This window comes from Monomorium pharaonis, unplaced genomic scaffold (assembly GCF_013373865.1).
Source record: "Monomorium pharaonis isolate MP-MQ-018 unplaced genomic scaffold, ASM1337386v2 scaffold_296, whole genome shotgun sequence".
NCBI classification, from domain to species: Eukaryota; Metazoa; Arthropoda; class Insecta; order Hymenoptera; family Formicidae; genus Monomorium; species Monomorium pharaonis.
The window spans coordinates 2,700-24,283 of NW_023415578.1; the positions used below are offsets into that span (position 1 = coordinate 2,700).

General features: G+C 31.6%; 1 long non-coding RNA gene across 1 annotated transcript; it reads right to left on the reverse strand.

Moving 5' to 3' along the window:
- Positions 1-756: 756 nt before the first annotated feature.
- LOC118648217 lies at positions 757-1,335 on the reverse strand. The gene is made up of 2 exons (XR_004965209.1): positions 1,082-1,335; positions 757-872 (listed from the first exon to the last, which is right to left on the reverse strand). It is a non-coding gene; the product is annotated as an uncharacterized LOC118648217 (long non-coding RNA).
- Positions 1,336-21,584: the final 20,249 nt, after the last annotated feature.

Genomic DNA, 21,584 nt, shown 5'->3' on the forward strand with positions numbered 1-21,584 from the left:
TTATCATAATCATCAGAAACACCACCTTTCTGAAAGATAGATTTATACTGTTAGATACTGTTTTAAGCATAGATATGTTTGACTATATAAGTACTTACATAGTTAAATCTGTACCATCATTCAACGTTGAACAGCTGGGGATCGAATTTAAGACTGTAGAATTTTAAATAAAAGAAAGTGAAAAAAATTATATAGTAGATATATACAGAAATAAAGGTAGAAATAGATTCATACTATGATCACTGATTTACAGAAGTGATATATTATTGTTAATGAGTGCAGTTTCTTATCAAATATATTGATCTATTGCTGCGAGGTTCTATTCTTAATATGATACTAAATAGCTGAGGCAACGCATTTGACAGTATTCTTTAAGTTAGGTTGTAAAACTGTATGCTGTCTAAATATAATATTGTACCGCAACTGCTGTTCTTCAAAGGTCTGATCTGCCCTTCACAGAAGACTTTCAAGGTATACCTGCTCTCGATAGCTTACTTGCAATGCTCCATGAAAATACTCCTCCCACATGGATGCACGAATAGATCAAAATTTTTTGACTCGCGTTCACTGATGTTGCAAATTATTAATACTAATCTCACCCTCCAGTAAGCGTATCTCCAGGTTGCACATGGCACACTCAGATCCATCTCCTTGCGCCAGACCTGTGGACTGGAGTAGCCGCAATAGCTATTCTTGTTCCCTATATACTTATGGAAAGGAAAATGCGGGCCACGTGAATTCAAAACTGCACAGTGATGTGTTTATGTGAATGCTTAATATTTATTTAAAAAAGTTAAAATACAGTTAATTAAAATATATCAAGAGGCACGGCCAACTGTACGCGCGCGAGTTTTTGTCCCAGGACAGGTGCTCTGAAACGAAACAAAATATTATTATTTTATACACGTTTATTGTGACGTGTTGTTTCTATAGGCCTGTTTTTTGTCGCTGCACTGCTGCACCGGTGCAGTAAGTTAGAATAAGACAAATATTTTTTCTCATTCTAACTTATTGCACCAGACAGCAGTGCAGCGACGAAGAACAAGCCTCATATTGTTTTTTCTATTACTTATTTACTTACTTTTTATTGGTACGTAATATATATGTTTTGGCCTCTCCCACGGCCTCTCCCACGGCCTCTCCCGCTCTCCCGCGGTTTTGCCCGCCGCCTCTTTTTTTAAATTTTTTATTTCCACGTTGCCAGCGAGGAGCTGTAAAAAAGAAAAAATAAAACATTAATAAAATATTAATATTTTTATCAATTTAATTAAAAAGAGGCGAAAAAACCACTGCAAGGTCTTGGTTACTTACGTCTTGTATATTGCTGTGGCAACAATGCTGATGTGGTGGTGGGGCCGATGTCGACGGCGGCGATGGTAGTGGGGCCGATGTCGACGGCGGCGATGATAGTGGGGCCGATGTCGACGGTGACATAATTCCCCACGGCCATATCCATGGGGCCCACCACATCGGTGGGGCTGACGCCGCCGCTGCCGCCGCGCCGCCGCCGCCGCCGTCGCCGTCGCCGTCGCCATCGGCGGTGGCGGCGGCGGTAACGGTATGTTGATAGTAAGGTCGGCGGCGGTGGGTGTCGTGGTGGTAGGGCCGATGTCGACGGCGACTGCGACGATGGTGGGGCCGATGTCGACGGCGGCGATGGTAGAGGTAGTGGGGCCGACGTCGTCGGCGCCGTCGGCGGCGGTGGTGGTGGTGGTGGCGGAGCCAATGCCGAGGGTCCTGCCACCGCCGCCGCCGTTGGCGGCATATTCGTCGTTTGTTGCACACATGCAGCTTCTCTATTTCAGAAGCTGCATGTGCAATTATCTCGTCTCCGGACAAGTCCGTCTCCATCATTCTGAAAATAAATTTATTCTTTAGTTTAGTATAGATATCTAAGAATGTGTATATTTCTTAAATATTTGTAATATTAACAATATGATGTACTTACATTACGTCTTCATTAACCGCCATCTTTTCACTTTCTGGGGCCCGGCACAGATTTTTTCATAACGCATAAAGCTAATATTTCATGTGTTGTACGACCAACTGATTGGACGTTTTCGATTGGTCATAGATTAGAGAGATTTCCGAGTTTCTAGAAATGCTCTATCTTATCGCCAATTGAAAAGTCTAATTAACTTGTCGTACGATACATGAAATGTTAGCCTAATGTATAACGCATAAGAGAATTAACCAATCAAAGGTTTTTATTTCTAGCGTTTGCGAACACAGCTTTAGAAATTTTATAGCCGTTTGGATGATGTCTTTATTGTTGACAGATTGTTTATGGCCGCGGTTTGTCTTTATTATTGATACAGATTATCAATATAATTTGATTATTATTAAATCAAAGGTGAGAAGAAAGTATTGAAAATAATATTTTAGTAAGTATCAAAATAAATGTATAACTATTTTTAAAATAGACTCTTGGAATTTTACAAAATTAGATAAAAGCAAGCGGCGCGATTAAAAGTGAAACACGGTTATGTTATTTTTTATAGGTTTTGACACGTTTATACTTATTCTGACAATCCGAATTTTAACAATGCTTTTACAATTAAATATGTTAACATTTTATGATCTGAGCATATTCGTTGCAATGTATATTTTTGTTCTACTACTGATTGAAATAATCAAACTTTTGGATTTAAATATAGATTTAGGTGGTCGATTCTGTATTTCTGAAGGAGTAAAAATGTGAAAAGCAATAATATTTTTTTAGAAATATAGAACCTTTTGTATTAAAAAGCTAATTCGTCAATTTTGAAGAGTTATTATGAAAATATAAGTATATTTATGGATATAAGTACTGCGTTCTCAATGCTCGTTTGCCTTTATTTGATTTTTATATTATGTTATAATTAAAATAGTGTAAACTGGAAAAAAATTAATATTTTATTTTTAAACAGAGCGTCTCTACTAACTTATTTCCTAAGTCTCGGAAATGGCTTTAGATTTAGATATGGAAAAATGTTTCAGATGAAATTGTAGATAGGATATTAATAATGGAAAAAATATGATTTTGACTTTGATGTTGCCAAGGTCAGGAGGACGTATATAAATATTAAGGTGATCTTGTAATCTTGTCGTTATTGAATACCTGACCAATATTCATAGCCCGGTATTCATATTTGAGTCTTATTTTAAGGCCGGTATTCATAGTCGAATTTTACTTAAGACCCATCTTAAGCACGATCTTGAGACGTCAATGCTATTATTTCATTCATTGGTTAAGTAAGTCTTAAGTCGGCTCGAAGCTAGACTTAAGACCATTCTTGAGCTTAAGATCGGTCTATGAATTCCGTCCTATGATTCAAGAATTGTCTTAAGTCTAGCTTCGAGCAGACTTAAGACTTACTTAACCAATGAAATAACAGCATTGACGTCTCAAGATCGTGCTTAAGATGGGTCTTGAATAAGATCGGTCTATAAATTCCGTTCTAATACTTTGATTGGTTGATGACATCTTAAGGCAGTACTTAAGACAATTTTAATTAAAAATAAGACATTTATGAATATTGGCTATAGTCGAATCTTGTGGCTTGTTCTTTTTCGCTGCATTGTTGCACTGTTAGAGTAAGACATATATTTTTTCTCACTCTAACTTATTGCACGAGTACAGCAGTGCAGTGAAAAAGAACAGGCCATTATATTTAAGATCATCTTAAGTATTGTCTTAAGATGCCATCAACCAATTATAGAGCCGTATTAGCATGTTAAGATATTGTTCGAAATGATTTTAAAATAAGATTTGACTATTAATACCGGTACCGGCCTATGAATACCGGCCCAAGTCAAGCCCAAGTGTTCATCATGTTTTAAAGCCGTTTCCGAGCTTTAGAGGGTGGGTCAGACTTTTGAGATGCTATGTTAAGCCTCGTCTATAATAGCTATAGTGGTAAGGTAGTTGTAATTTGCGACAGCCAATGAGTATAAAGCTTTTATGTTCCAATATTTATAGTCGGGTTTCATATTTAAAATTATCTTAAGTACTGTCTTAAGATGTCATCAACCAATCACAGAGTCGTATTAGCATTTTAAGACATTGCTTGAGACAATCTTAAAATAAGATTTGACTATGAATATTGGCCAATGACCTTACAACTTTACTACTACTGCTATTGTAGATGAGGCTTTATATGTAATATTTCTTTTTTACGTGTTATTTTAGTCACATAGATCTTATATTATCTACTGATTTAGAGAAGAGAGGTAAGGCTTTTTCTTTTTTTTTCCTTTTATTTTTTTCTTTTTTATACATATATAATACAGCTGCTTTGCGTGTTTTATAAATACGGCTGCTGTGCGCGTATATAAAAACGGCTGCTGTGCGCGTTTATATAAATACGGCTGCTGTGCGCGTATATAAAAACGGCTGCTTTGCGCGTTTATATAAATACGGCTGCTGTGCGCGTATATAAAAAAAACGGTTGCTGTGCGCATAAAAACGGCTGCTTTGCGCGTTTATATAAATACGACTGCTGTGCGCGTTATATAAATACGGCTGCTGTGCGCGTATATAAAACGGCTGCTTTGCGCGTTTATATAAATACGGCTGCTGTGCGCGTATATAAAAACGTTGCTGTGCGCCTTAATAAACTGTGCGTTAATACAAAATTGTTCTATTTATTATAAACAATTATTTTACATAAAAATGTCCATAAAAACACAAGAACAAATAATGCTCTCGTCAGAAGAAAAAAGTATTATTGTTCAAGGTGGGTGGTTAGAAGATATGCACATGGAGCATTTTAATCACCTTTTAAAAAGTAATTCAAGTTATAAACCCGTTAGTACGTTGCAAACTTATATTCCTGATACAATACCGTCTATGTCAGAAAATGAAAAACATATACAGATTTTACATAGTTCTGATTTTGATTTAGATACTTGTGAATCTAGTTCATTACATTTGTATAAGTTACATGAGCTATTAAATGTTAATGGACATTGGGTGTGTTGTTACTATGATAGAAAAAAACATATATATTTTTGATTCGTCTAATAAAAAGAAGTTGCACAAACGTCATGAACAAGTTTTGAGACGATTATTTCCATTTTATTCTTTTGATAAAAAGCCTATAAGATTTCCTACTGTGCAACAACAACCAAACTGTAACGATTGTGGGGTTTTTGCAATAGCTTTTGCTACTTCGTTATTATTCAATATTAAACCCGAAAAAGTAAGATACAACATTAGCAAAATGCGCTCGCACTTATTAGACCTTTTTCAATTTAATAAGATTGAGCACTTTCCTCAAGATTTAAAGTATGGCGTGCCTCAGACAGTGCTTCCATTAGCAGTAATAAGAGCAAAAGAGGCTGAAGCGTTTCGTTTACGTACCAAACGTCAAAGTGAAAAAACGCAATCACAGAAATTGAATAAAAAAATTTGCAATTCTCAACAAACTAAAAAGAATTATCAAGCATATTAATATCAAAAAATATTGAGCAGTTTGATAAATCTCAAAATGAATCGTGCGTAGAAAATATTGATTCTAATAATAAATATAAAAAATAACGTGAAAGTTTACGAAGTAAACAAAGATATAGAAAATAAATTTGCTAATAATCATCTACAAAATAAAAACGATTTTGAAGTCAATAAAAAGAAACGTCGAGAAATGACGCTGTCGTCAGAACAAAAGAGTATTATTGCTCAAGGTGAATGGTTAAATGATCTGCATATGGATCATTTTAATCATCTCTTAGAAAAGTATTCAGCTTATAGACCTGTTGGAACATGGCGAGTACAAACAATAGATAGAGTGCAACCAATACCAACCAATAAAAGACATATACAAATATTACCTGTTACGAGGTTGGGACTACATTGGACATGTTGTTATTATGATACAAAGGATATATATATTTATGATTCTTTTAATTCAAAAATGTTAAGTGACTGTCAGAAACAATTTTTAGACAAATTATTTCCAACGTATGATTTTATTAAGTGTCCTGTAAAATTTCCTTTTGTGCAAGAACAACCGAATACGCATGATTGTGGTGTTTTTGCTATAGCATTTGCTGTTTCGCTATTTTTTAACACTAAACCAGAAAATGTAAGATATGACGTTAACTTAATGCGTTCGCATTTAATACAAATGTTTGAATCCAATAAATTGAGCACTTTCCTCTAGAATTAAATCAATTTCAAAAAAATTATGATTCCTGGCAAACCCCAAAAAATTAAATAACGATTTAATAAAAACGCAAAGTTTAAAAGAAAAAAAGTACAATCAATAATAAATGATATTTATGTTGAAAAGATTGATAAAGGATTAGAAAGTGAATTGTATATTGAAAATATTTATCATGAGATGAATAATACTATTAATAGTGATGTATGTAGTGATAATAAGCAAGAAAAAATAAACATTCAAAACAAATGCAGAAAATAAAAATAAATATTCGGAATATAATTTTGAATTAGGGCATATTAATAAAAATAAACAATATCAGCAAGAAAACAATAAACATAGTAACAACCAAGCGCATTATGGTGAAAAAATAGAAAGTTATCGTGTTAAAAAGCGGCTCCGATATCAACAGGATTTAGACACTAATCGTGCTAAAAAACGAAGACTATATCAACAGGATTTAGAGAATAATCGTGCTAAAAAGCGATGTCAATATGAACGGAATTTAGAAAATAATCGCGCTAAACAGCTACAACGATACAAACGAGACTTACAAAATAATCGCGCTAAACAAGTCCAACGATATAAACGAGACTTACAAAATAATCGCGCTAAAAAAGTAGAACGTTATAAAAAACATTTAGAAAATAATCGTATTAAAAAACGATGTCACTACAAAAGACTTTAGAAAAACAACGTGTACAAAAACGAATACGTTATTTTATCAATTCTGAGCGTGAACGAGAAAGACAAAAAGAATTATCTTCTGATCGTAAGTGGCTTTACAATAAGCGATATTATCAGAAAAGAAAATCTGAGTCCACATTTGCAGAGAAAAATTACAATATTGCCAAAAATGTTAATAAAAAGTATTCAAAATTTCGATCAACAAATTTTATAAAAATTCGCAGTTCTTTTGACACATTAGTTAAAAATATTTTACATGTACAAAAAATTACAGATTGTAGTAAAGGTTATATTGAAGAACGACTAAAAACAGAACAAATTGTACGCTGGTGTTTCATTATTAGAAATAATTATATTCGTAATATATATAAAACGCTAAGTCTGCTTAAAAATAAATCGGAAACATGTTTAACTGTTGCTGCAGAATATTCTACAGTTGATGATAAATTAAGTGCGTTATGTGGTATATCTAGACATACAGCTTCGTCCGAGAATTATTTCACAGATTCCATGTATCATAATATAACTTCATCCGAAGTCAATATAAGTGAACCTTTAATATTAAATACAAGAGGACAAATTGTTAATGCGTTACCTTTAATAGAAGCACGAGCAAAAAAATCGTGGTTGTGCAGTATTTTATGTAAAGTTAAGAATCCGTTTCTAATTGATCGATATCAAAAATTCCTACAAGCTATAAATAAATGTACTTTAAAAAACATACCAGAATTAATGCAAAAAATTTATGAATGCACTGTGACAATTTTTGATAAGAAATTAGGTAATGCTAAGAAGGGCCATGCACATAGTTGTTATATTGATTTAAATCTTTGTAAAGCTATGTCTATTCCAATGCAATTATTATCACCTCATTTCCCAAAAGTAAGAAATATTAGACGTTTGCTTTATCAACTTTACAGCTTTTATAAAAAAATGTTAGAGCTGGATGAAGCGTTAACTTCTGGTGAGGTTGATAAATTAAAACAAATTATAACTTCAGTACAAGAGAAAGCAGATATGTATAAGCATCAGCAAACTGATACAATTTTGAGTGATGATGATATTATTTCTAAATATCATAATGCGTTTATAGCTTTGAAAAACGTTCATTGGACACACCGCGGTATATTTGTGTGTCATGTGAGAGACTTTGTTATAAAAAAAATGTTTCTAAAATTAGTAAACTTCAGACACGTAGAAAAAATCCAATTTGGAAAGATTTAATGGCATACGTAGAGCAACAAAATATTAATCCGCAATATATATGTCATTATTGTGATAAAAAATTTCGTAGCGGTTTGTTGCCTGCTTATTGCATTTTGAATAATCTCTTCGCTAATGATGTACCGGAGGTAATATCGTCCCTTAATCAATTTGAGAAAATGCTTATACAGAGAGCTAAAGCTTTTCAAACTGTAGTTAAAATGGGAACAGTTTTTAATAAAAAAATTCCTGAGAGACAAAAAATACAGAAAGTTAAAGGTACAACTTTTCATTTACCACTTCCCTTACAGGAGACTTTTGATAAATTATGTTCTAAAACTGATCCAATAAATTTAAATCATGAACTATGTATTTTGGTAAGAAATATTCCAACCAAATCAAAAATCATTTGGGAAGATTTAGTGGATCTTAAAAAATATGAAGCTTTAAAATGGTTGAGAATTAATAATTTCTTATATTCTGGTATTGTATTGCCCAATACTCACAATAAATTAAATTTAGGAAATCTTAATAATGCAGAATTTTATATTCAAGAAACAAAAAATGATACAGAAGTTTTATTTAATGAAGAATGTAAACCGATAAATAATTCAGATTTACAAATGCAAGAGATAACAGATCACGTGGAAGTTACATTGCATCAGCGTGAGGCTATGTTAACTCAAAAAGATGAAAGTGACAGTTACTACGAGCAATATACTATATATCCATTGTATGAAAAAAAAGAAAATAAAACTGCGACTGCCTTGTATCAAATGTTAAAAATTCAAGATTCATCTTTGGATAATCGCGAAAAAATTTGGATTTGATGTGTTTTCCAGATTTATATCCATTCGGTTCGAATGGACAATGTGATGAAAAAAGACCGGTCAAACTTCAAGAGCATGAATTTATTAAATGTCGTTTAACGTCTAGGCATCCACGATTTAGATTAAATCAACAATATTTATTCTATTTGTTAAATAAAGCGAATATTCGTCAGTTAAGTCGTGGAATTTATCATAAAATGAATATAACTGATCCACGAAGTCGTTATACAGCTGCAGAATACTTAGATGCTATGTCTAAAGATGCGTTGGAATCCAATTTAAATACTATATTTTCTTCACTTCGAAATACTGAGCAATATTGGCGTCAACCAAGAAATGATTTAGATTGTATGACCCGACATTATGGACCTGCAACATGGTTTATAACGTTAAGTCCTAGTGAATGGTTATGGGACGATTTAGGTGATTATATTCGTGAAGTTAATGGATGGCAAAACTCTTCGTTGAGTACCAGTGAACTTGTTGCTAAAGTCCTGTATCAACGTCGAGATTTCTTGATAATAAATTTCGAGCAATGAGAAGATTTTATTTGTTCCAAAGATGTCCAATTGGTGAAGTAACGCACTATTTTTGGCGACGAGAATATCAAAAGGTAGAGGCACATACAAACATTTTCACTTGTTAGTTTGGATTAAAGATGCACCGATTTTCGTGGAATCCTCTATAGAAGAAGTTCTAAATTTATTTTAAAATACATAACCTGCAAAAAGCCAGATAAAAATATTTCGCCATTATTGTACAGACGTGTTACTACGCATCAACGACATAAACATAATGATTATTGTCTTCGTAATAAAAAAGAGTAGGACGTTAAAGTTATTCGTTGTTGTCGTTTTGGATTTCCTCGTCCCGTTACTGAAACACACTGCGTATGAGAGATGTAGCAACTTCGATAGCAGGCAGAAAACAATTAAAACATCAAAGCAGATTGTATGATCTTCCTCGAATGGCTGATGAAGTTGATATTAATGATTACAATTCTGCTCTTCTTACTGCATGGGAAGGAAATATGGATATACAATATATGGGTGAAAAGTCGACACTGCTACATGGTATGTTACTAAATATGTGAAATAACCGGGAAAAGTGAGTTGTCGGACTTTGATCTTGAAAAGTTAAGAATAATAAAAGCAATCATTGGCAAGTGTTCTTTGGAATTTTGGTTTACGATCTCTAACTAATAGAGATGGTGAGCTCTTGAAGCTGCTGATACTTTGCTAAGTATTCCTTTATAGGGACTGATCGCAATACAACTATTAAATGGTTAAACGTTAATCGCATACGACAGCGGAAATTAAAAAGTCGTAAAGAAATTGAAACTCTTGATGGTGAATCTACAGATATATTTTGTCCATCTGTAATAGATGATTATATTATCCAAATAGATCGCAAGAATTGGAGTCTGTGTCTCTTTATGAATTCGTACAATGGTTGATATCACGACGATTGAACCGCAAGTAACAATATTGAATATTATAAAATAAATAATAGTCATTATCTTAAACGGCGACGACGCGCATGTCTTATTAATCACTATAAAACAATGTTGAAACACGACCGGAAGAATATTTCTTTTCTTTATTGCTTATGTTTAAACCATGGCGAAATTTAAAGGATCTTAGAGATGATTGTAATACATATGCGCAAGCATTTGAAAAAGAAAAGTTACATCTTACGGAGGCATTGCAATACCACGAAAAGATACAAGAGTTGCAAAAGCATTTGAAAATGCAAAAGAGTTGGTTCGACAAGAAGATGAAAAATTACAAAAAAATAATGTGTCTCAGGATGACCCTGATAATCCGATAGGTGTTCAAAAATATAGAAGCTGGTGAAGCGATGCAAGATTTTAGAGATCTTGGTGATAAAATAGATGAGAAAATCGATGTTTCTGAAATGATAACAAAATTAAATTCGGATCAAAAAAGAGTATTCGATAGAGTTATTGATACTGTAAGGTTGAGGAATTCAATATTACGATATATATTGTAGTGGAGAAGGTGGAACTGGAAAAAATTTGGATTAAATTCAAAAAAATTAATTAAAACAAAAATGCTGGATAAAAAAAAATCTAACAAAGATACTGCTCTAGCGGCACCTACTGGTATAGCAGCGTTTAATATTGATGGTTTGACAGTTCACAGATTGCTCCAATTACCTGTTGAACATGGTCAGACTTCAAAGTATAAACCATTGGCTAATCATGTTTTAAAAGTTTTACGTGCAGAGCTCAAAGATGTGTTCTTTTTTGTGATTGATGAAGTGTCAATGATATCAAATTTGACTTTAATGTACATACATCTTCGATTAAGTGAAATATTTGATACTAATGATGTTGAAGAGGGTGGTTCGACGGTCGAAAACACATTCTTTTATTTGGCGATTTGCTTCAATTACCTCCCGTACGTGAGGATCTGTTTTGTGCAAGTATCTAATGACAAAATAAGACATGTGTTGGTTCTTATTAATTACCGTTAATTTGTGGACTACATTATTTTATTATGATGAATTGACGATTAATATGCGTCAGCAAGAGGATGATACTTATCGACAATTGTTGTCGAAAATTCGTATCGGTTCATTGACAAGGTCTGATTGTGCCAATCTTGAAGTAGAAAAAATATCTTTTAAAGGTAATTCTAGGAATCGAGATTAAAGGAAATATGTGATTTTATGGGACAATTTGCCATCGGACACTGTTTGTTTATTACCTACTCGTGATATGTGTGAAGTTCTTAATACAGCTATGTTAAATCGTATTGTTTCGAAAGAGATATTACTAATTGCCGAAGATACAATTAACTGTACTCCATATGTAAAAAAGAAAGTTTTAAAAGTGTTGTCGAATAATGATGATGATAATTCCAAACCTGCTGGACTTTCAAAAGAAATTGTAATTAAGATTGGAGCAAAAGTTATGATAAGACGTAATATTGATGCTACTTTGGGTCTTGTGAATGGTACAATAGCTAAAGTAGTCTCGGTGGTACAAGATACGTCTACTGGTTATGTAGAAAAAATTAAACTTCTTTTGCCATCAGGATTAGAATATTTAATTGAAAGAGTGAGCGTCAATTTGAAGTGATTGATAATGCTTTTGTTATCAGAAAACAATTTCCACTGTGTGTAAGTTATGGAATAACCATTCATAAATGTCAAGGATTGAGCTTACAAAGTGCCGTTATGGATGTAGGCAACTCTATATTTAATTGTGGTCAAGTTTATGTTGCATTGTCACGAGTAACGTCTCTAAAAGGGTTGCATCTCATTAACTTTGATCCTTCTTCAGTGACAGCTGATAGAAAAGCTATTGACGAATATAATCGGCTAAGATATAAGTACAACCAGAAGTAGAAACAATTCTGTTCCAAAAGAACGTCACTGCAAAGTGAAAGATATTCCATGGACATTGTCGAAAGTATCGCTTGTGTTCAGGAGAATGGTCAAAATCAAACATTACAAATAAATACTACTTGGATTTTACGTGGTTTTCAAAATACAGACAATGTATCATGTTACGCTAATGCAGTTATACAATGTCTATTGCATTTATGTGCTATTAGAAAGCAATTGTCTAATTGTGACAAATCAAATGTTTTACGTATGTTAATGCATCGATATGAATTAGGAATGCGTAATTTGAATACACATGATATTCGACAATATTTAGGAGAATTATTTTCAATGAACGTAAAACGAGATGCACTCGAGTTTTTACAGTTTTGTGTACAAATTATGACGGTATAAGACAATCAGTAGAACATCAAATAACTTCTACTACTCGATGTAATTCTTGTAATATTACTAAAACAATCAGTTTATAATAATTTAGTTATTTCAATATCTATTAACAATTTGAAAAAAAATGAGCTATAATCTTAACGATTTATTACATGTTACATTTTCACATTGGTGTCGATCAGATAAAGGTTATGTGAACATTGTTCAGGAAATGATATATTGTTTAAAAATAAACTTACATTGACGAATGATATAATTATTATTCATTTAGCATTATTTTCATTACAAGAAGGTAAAGTAGTGAAAGCAATACGTAATTTTAATATATCTTCTATTCCTACGACTAAAGTATTAATAGCTGGACAATCGTATAAAGTAATGAATGCTATATTTCATAGTGGTTTATGTATTGAAGAAGGGACATTATACAAATATATGTAGAGAAGGATCATCCAATATTTGGATTGAAATTGATGATGCGCGAATTAAAAAAAGCCGCTGGCCCAGAGGTGCCAAAGATCTTTATGTACTTTTCTTACAAAAAGTTGATAAAATAATCATATTGAAAAATTACATAGACCGTAATTGATCTGGTTATAACATTTATATTTATTAAGCAAAATAATAGAAGACAAAGATGAAGACGTTTTTCATATTAATATATGTGCACAAAAATAAATTCTTGTATAAAATAATTTAACACTATAATATGTTTGTCATAACAAAATTATTTTATAAACTTTATAAAAAACAAAAAATTATTCTTTTTACAAAAGTAATAATACAGAAAAATGCGTTAAAATTTTTATACGAATTAGAACACCTACTTATTATTTTATTATCATACTTTGGCTGACATTCATAATTTAAGCTTCCATTAAGCCCATATCAGATTGGAGATTGAAGTTGAGATTGAATTGAAATGTAAGCAGAAAAAAACAAAACCAATATATTAAATTTCAATTCAATTTCAATCTCCATCTTTAATTTGGTACTAACTTTCAAATTGTTTTAAGAATCTCCATATATATTATAATAAAAAGAAATGAGATAGCTTACACTACAAAATGAGTGAAATCCCACCAAAATTACCTTTTTAAAAAAAGGTACAAAAAAGCGCCAAGTATACGCGCGCGAAGAAACATCCTCAAAAATGTATTTTTGTACAAAACAACTTAGATTTAACATTACAAATGTCTGTACAATACAAATTATAACAAAATACTTTTTTTAAAAAAAATACAAAATAATTTGGCATTATAAATGTGTGAAATTTTAACAAAATCATCTTATTAAAAAAAAATATTTTCCCTACAAAAGAAATGATATGAAGAAAATGCGCCAACTAAAAAATGGATGTTTATACGAACTAGAACATCTACTTTATTATTATTATTCTTTGACTGGCGTTCATAGTTTGGTTTTTATTAAGCCCATATGAGACTAAAGATTGATATTGGGATTGAATTGAATAAAATGTAACCAATCACAGGTACAAATATTCTTTAACTTTGCTTTGGTTGGTCTAATTTCAATTTAATCTCAATCTTAATCTGTAGTCTGATATGGCTTAAAATTGTTTTAAGTTTGTCTTTAGATACAATTTCATTGAAAATGAAGTATTTAACAATAAACTTAAGATTTTAAATATAAGATCAAACTATAAATATCAGTCTTTTATATTAAATTATTGGCTGTTGTGCGCCGATACAAGGCTGTTGCGCGCTTTTAAAAAACAAAAAAAAAACAAAAAATTATTTTCTCTACAAAAAAAATGATATGAAGGAAATTGCACCAACTATAAAAATAGATGTTTTATACGAATTCTTTGGCTGGCATTTATAGTTTGATTTTTTATTAAGCCCGTATCAGATTAGAGATTGATATTGGGATTGAATTGAATGAAATGTACCAATCACAGGAACAAAAACAAATATTCTTTAACTTTGCTTCGATTGGTTTAAATTCCAATTCAATCTCAATCTCAATTTCTAGTTTGATATAACTTAAGATTGTTTTAGTTTTCTTTAGATACAATTTCATTAAGAATGAAGTATTTAACGATAAACTTAAGATCTTAATATAAGATCAAACTATAACTATCAGCCTTTATATTAAATTATTGGCTGCTGTGCGCCAATACGAGACTGCTGCGCGCCTGTAAAAAACAAAATTGTCAGGAAGCATATCAGCAAGAAATAAAGGAGATAATATTGAGCTGGCAAATAAGTATTTTAATACAATAAATCACAAATATTACAAATAAATATTTTAATATAAATAAATATTTTACTACAAAAACTTGGCGCTGCTAAACCGAATAATTTGCCAGCTCTCTTCTTTTTTTCTACATGCATTTGAATGTTGTGTGTGTGTGTGTGTGTGTATGTGTGTGTTTGTGTGTTTGTTTAGTATATAATTTAACTTATAAATCTCTTATGCGTGGGTACGTTCGAACATGTGTGTATCTTTTTTCTCTCTCACGCGTGCGTACGTTCGAATATGTGTGTCTCTCTCCTTTCTCTCTCATGTGTGCGTGTATGTTATTCGATTGTAAGAAAAATTGTAATTTTATGTAGTTATTATTTTAGTATGTAAGTTAGATTGTAAGAAAGCGATTTTGTATTAAAGCAAATTATTCGGTTTAGCAGCGCCAAGTTTTTGTAGTAAAATATTTATTTATATTAAAATATTTATTGTAATATTTGTGATTTATTTGTATTAAAATACTTATTTGCCAGCTCAATATTATCTCCTTTATTTCTTGCTGATATGCTTCCTGACAATTTTGTTTTTTACAGGCGCGCAGCAGTCTCGTATTGGCGCACAGCAGCCAATAATTTAATATAAAAGGCTGATATTTATAGTTTGATCTTATATTTAAGATCTTAAGTTTATCGTTAAATACTTCATTCTTAATGAAATTGTAATCTAAAGAAAACTTAAAACAATCTTAAGTTATATCAAACTAGAAATTGAGATTGAGATTGAATTGGAATTTAACCAATCGAAGCAAAGTTAAAGAATATTTGTTTTGTTCCTGTGATTGGTTACATTTCATTCAATTCAATCCCAATATCAATCTCTAATCTGATACGGGCTTAATAAAAATCAAACTATAAATGCCAGCCAAAGAATTCGTATAAACATCTATTTTAATAGTTGGCGCATTTCCTTCATATCATTTTTTTGTAGAGAAAATAATTTTTTGTTTTTTTTTTGTTTTTTAAAAGCGCGCAACAGCCTTGTATCGGCGCACAACAGCCAATAATTTAATATAAAAGACTGATATTTATAGTTTGATCTTATATTTAAAATCTTAAGTTTATTGTTAAATACTTCATTTTCAATGAAATTGTATCTAAAGACAAACTTAAAACAATTTTAAGCCATATCAGACTACAGATTAAGATGAGATTAAATTGAAATTAGACCAACCAAAGCAAAGTTAAAGAATATTTGTACCTGTGATTGGTTACATTTTATTCAATTCAATCCCAATATCAATCTTTAGTCTCATATGGGCTTAATAAAAAACCAAACTATGAACGCCAGTCAAAGAATAATAATAATAAAGTAGATGTTCTAGTTCGTAATAAACATCCATTTTTTTAGTTGGCGCATTTTCTTCATATCATTTCTTTTGTAGGGAAAATTTTTTTTTTAATAAGATGATTTTGTTAAAATTTCACACATTTATAATGCCAAATTATTTTGTATTTTTTAAAAAAAGTATTTTGTTATAATTTGTATTGTACAGACATTTTGTAATGTTAAATCTAAGTTGTTTGTACAAAAATACATTTTTGAGGATGTTTTCTTCGCGCGCGTATACTTGGCGCTTTTGTACCTTTTTTTAAAAAGGTCTACTTAACACTATTTCTAGAGTTACAAAGGTGATGTGTTTTTTGAACGGTCACAGCATTATTTACGACCTATCTATACAATTGTCAACAATGGACGGCCTTTCACACGTGCGTTCTTGAGCGTTCTATAACTGGTGCGTAATCTACCTCGAGACACCTACATAGTTACGCGCGTACGTAATGATCGTGCGTACCACCACTATGAAAATGTGGGTCACAACAGAAATAAGTATGCACGCCGAACGCCGGTCGTGTGTATCGCGTCTGCGAATGTATTATTTATTATTGAAAATACTAACGCGCTTAACATACGTTTCGCTCGATTGCACGTTACGAAGTGTTTGTGCCAAGTTTCTTTGATATATTGCCACGCGCGTGTGCAAGTTATAAATAAAATTGGCTATTAATACATCGATAATAATATATGGAAAAGTGGTGTAAATCCAGTACTAAAAAATCTCGTCGAATATCATGGCCTTACGTCCCGTGACACGTGCCTACAACTTCAATCAAACTATCGCGAGCTTTTTTTCCTCAAATATTGTAAAATCTTTTCAGAACTATCCAAAAAATCTCTTAAAAATAATTTCGCAGATGGATGGATATTTCCTGTTGCAAATGTCAAATCTTAAAAAATTCACAACTATCGAGTCTTGTTTGAAAGTCGCATTTTTTTCTGCCTAAAATATAGTGATGCTTCTTGTCTTAAACTCCTATTTTTATTCTAACTTATCTTTTAGTTCTTATATCTTATCTTCTTTAATATTTATTAATATTGTTTTTGAGAATTAGTGCGTCTTTCTTGAGTGCGAATACTATCTAAAAATTCTAAAGCATAAAAGAGAATATGTTTGTTTAACTTGCAAAATGCATTTGTGATATAAATCTAAATAAAAGTAAATATAAAAGAGGAGATTGCCTGTATTGATCTGTAGCGCATCTTAAATATTTATCTGAGTTAAAATAAAATTAGTTTTTCATTCTTAATGTTACGACGCCTTATGGGATATTAAAAACATGTCTTATACGACAAATTTCGTACAAAAACTCAAGATTCCTCTGTGAATTAATTGATAAATAAATTATCCCTTATCGGTCGTATGTAATTTTATTATCTTGTTGGTTTGACACTTTCGAAACTTGATTAATGAGAATCTGTTAAGAGACAGTCTTTTTTTAAAAACTTCTCTAATTTGTAAACGTTATATTATTAACTGCTTAATAATTTTATTAACCTTCAGGGCTTTGTTTGAAAATATAACCTTGTAAACTATCGATTAATTGAAACTCTTTATATTATACTCTATCTATACATTGTTTTTATTTCAATAATTATATATTAAGAGAAAAAGAAATTAAATTGCAACTTTTTAATTATTATTATCATGTAAATAGTGAGTGAAATAGTTATATTTACTTTAATTAATTATGATTGCATTTACATAGAAACATACATGCTTATTTTATTTCACTATCCATATGTTTTTTATTACAGATAACTGAATAATTTGTGTTAAATTTAATACATCGTATATCCTAAACAGTCCATTCAAATTTTTGTGTTAATTTAATATTAATTGAATACATTAAAGTAACATAAATATTATACAAAAAATTTACTTTGTAGAAAGATGTTACTAATTGTATTGTTGCCACTTTTCCGCGATGCTGATTGGTTCTCTCGCTGTGCTTACTTCGTGTTGCGAGAGTAACTATCATTGCGGTTGAATTTTGACAGTTTAAATTTGTATAGATAATTATCTATACAATTATCGTTGTAGTTTATTTTTAAAAAGTAAAAAATTAAAAGGTAAATAGCGCGTGCAAAGCGCGCGCCTGTGGTGTCTAGTATGTAAAAAATGTAACACTTGAACATTTTAAATTGAAAATTAATTGGAATTAAATTGGAAACATATTTCTTTAGTCAAATTAATATGTTGACATACATACATTTTATGGTACTGAACACAAACACGCGCTTTGTGCGCGCTATTTAACTTTTTAGTTTTTACTTTTTAAAAATAAATCACAACGACAATTGTATAATAATCATCTGTACAAATTTGACAGCTGTCAAAATTCAATTGCAATGACAGTTATCTCTCGCAACACGAAGTAAGCGCAACGAAAAAACCAATTGGCATCGCGGAAAACTCTCACCAACAATAAAATAGGTAACATCACCTTTTTAAAAGTGGATTTATTTTTGTATTATTTGTTTATTTATCCATAAATTGTATTATTTTAACTACGAACTATTAACTAAGAAATTTTAAATATTAATTTAATACAAAATATTTGAGTAACATATTCACATTATTTTAAATTAACGCTTGAATGTGTTCAACACGCAAAACTTAACAAGAACCGGTTTTTTAACATAAATACATTTAATATAGATAAATGTTTTCTACCGTGTATGTTAATATTTAAAGTTGTCAGAATTATAGTAAAATTTTTTCATAGTTGGTAGAATTATAAGATTATTGTTACTAATACTGTAACAATAATAATGATAAAAATGGAACTCTTTCAACTATAATAATTAACATGCAATATAGTTACAAGTACCAAACATTTTTTTCTCGATGTAGTCATAATAAGGTGCATCGCGCGTGTGTTATCTATACATATCCCCGCGGATTTCACGATGCGGTTTCGCCGTCAAGATCTATCGAGTGTGCGTTTCATCGTCGTCCCTTCCTCTCTCCCTGGCATAGTCGTCAGTGCATTCGACACTCGCGGGCCAGTCGGTATGGACGGTATGGTCTTGGTCAGTGCCCCCCGACGCGTCGTCGACTAAACACAGACAGTTCTCGAGGGATAGAGAAAATAACGCTCGAAAGCGAACTTGCATCTCGCGTCCTCCGCGCGCTCCGTTTTCCCGTGGAGCAAACGTTTCATTAGAAACTTCTCGGCGACAGATAAAACCGACGCCACACGGATCGTCGAGTGACTCTTGAGGATCTCATCTCACGGAAAGCGCTTCTCGTGTTGCAAGTTTGTGTGTTACTCAGAGAAATGTCAAATGCGCGTTGCATCGATCGTGCGATTTGTCTGATTCCTGGCATCACAATTTCGTCTCGCGATTAAAACGAATTGTTGCACTTTTGAGAGAGACGTTGGAATGTCTCATTTTTTGAGCAATCTTTAGCAACAGTAAATTAGGAATATTTGAATTTTTTATCACGACCCTGATATTTTTTTATTTCGCTAAGAATAAAATTGAATATTATTTATCGAACCAAATCGACTGTTCGGACGCAAATGAGCTAATGCAAAATAGTACCTTGAAATTAAACGCTCGAAACCGAATTAAATCTCAAGGAATGTGTCATAAAAAATTATCATCGTTGCTCAATTCGTTATTAGTACAATCAATACATATATCGCATAGAGAGCAAGAAGACAGACCAGTTGACCAGAGTTAGCATCGTAATCGATGTCGATGCAACGCAACCGGCCCCTCTCGAATGTGTCGATCACTGATGAAATTCACTCGCCAAGTAAACAACATCTTACATTGCGTCAAATCACGTTGATTTACGCTGAATCGCGATAACGAATACACGATCCACGGCCCTTCGTCTTTTCGGAAACGTGTTGATATCACTAGTCCAACTAATTATCATCTGCGTCAAAACGAAATTATTATCAACAATATGCTCGTAAATAAAAGCAGATGATACAATTGACTTGAACGACGAGTAACAATTAAGTTGCTTACGATATCCTGTGCGAGATTTAATTTAACACTGAAAAAAAAGTTTGATTGCATTAATTAATGGAAATCTGATATTCAATTAAATAATCAATTATCTGTTTAAAAGCAAACGAATTAGAAATCTTGAAATTACCAAATTATAAGAAAGTTAATTAAACGTCCTAGTTATAAAATCTCGAGTCGTACTAAAATAATTAGAATTTCTGTTTAGTTTCACTAGACGCGCTCAATTATGTATATTTTGTTGATATAATCAAATTTTTGTTTAGTAAAGTATTATTTTTTCTCTTGGGTCTATCGACTTTAATAACGCAAAGTGAATAGAGCGCGAGAGAATTGAAAAAATCCTACATTTGTAAAAATTAATGCTGTCGATATTGTGTCGGATAATTTTCTACACTTACTCAAATACTCTGATATTGTTTTGGCATCTTCCGGTTATTTAAAGTCGCAGATAAGTTGCGCGACGCGTGACATATCTTACTGGAGGAATTTTATATAACATTTACCTTTGTCTCATAAATCGCTCGAATTATTTTTGCAGGTGTTCATAACATTTACTTTTTGCGGTATATTTAGCTATTTTACGAATTAGAGTTTGAACTATTGTGTTTATTTTGTTTTTGTAGAACACTCGAACCACTCGTATACGTAGTGTTCCAGGAATATATTTGACTGAGAGTACAACTTTTCTCGAGGTCTAGATTTGTGTCATAATATAGAACCTATTCTTTCATTAGAAAACCTAGTAAAAAAATTATGCATATAAGAATATATATAATTATATACAATATATGTCCATGTATGTTACACTAGTTTTTTTTAAATAAAATTTCTGTTTTGGAGTTAAAACAAATAATAGTCATACTAGAAAGACAAAAACTATTAAACTAATTTTCGCATTGCTTCTCTACAAAAGTATGAAGAAATGAGAAAAAATTACCTATGTATATAATCATATATATTTATGATTCAAGAAATATATATATAATTATACATGGGCAATTTTTTTCTTATTTTTTATATTCAATGTGTATACTTTTGAAAAAAAAGCGAATGCAAAAATTATTCTTTTAATTAGTTTTTGTCTTTTTAGTATAATAATTAATTTTTAACACCAACAAATTTTTATCGTATAATTATATGTTTATGTATATGAGAAATTTTTGCCGGGAAATTGTGTGGAAATAATGTTTTCTTAATTAGCAAATGGCGCTTATCTCGTCATCCACGCGCTTCGAATCGTGTTCACGCAGTCATTACGTGAAAATCCAAGATACGAAAATAAACCCGCACGACGGTTAGATCCAAGAACAAATTACACATTTATTAAAGTGATTCTGCATCGCATGTAATTCCCGGTTTTCGA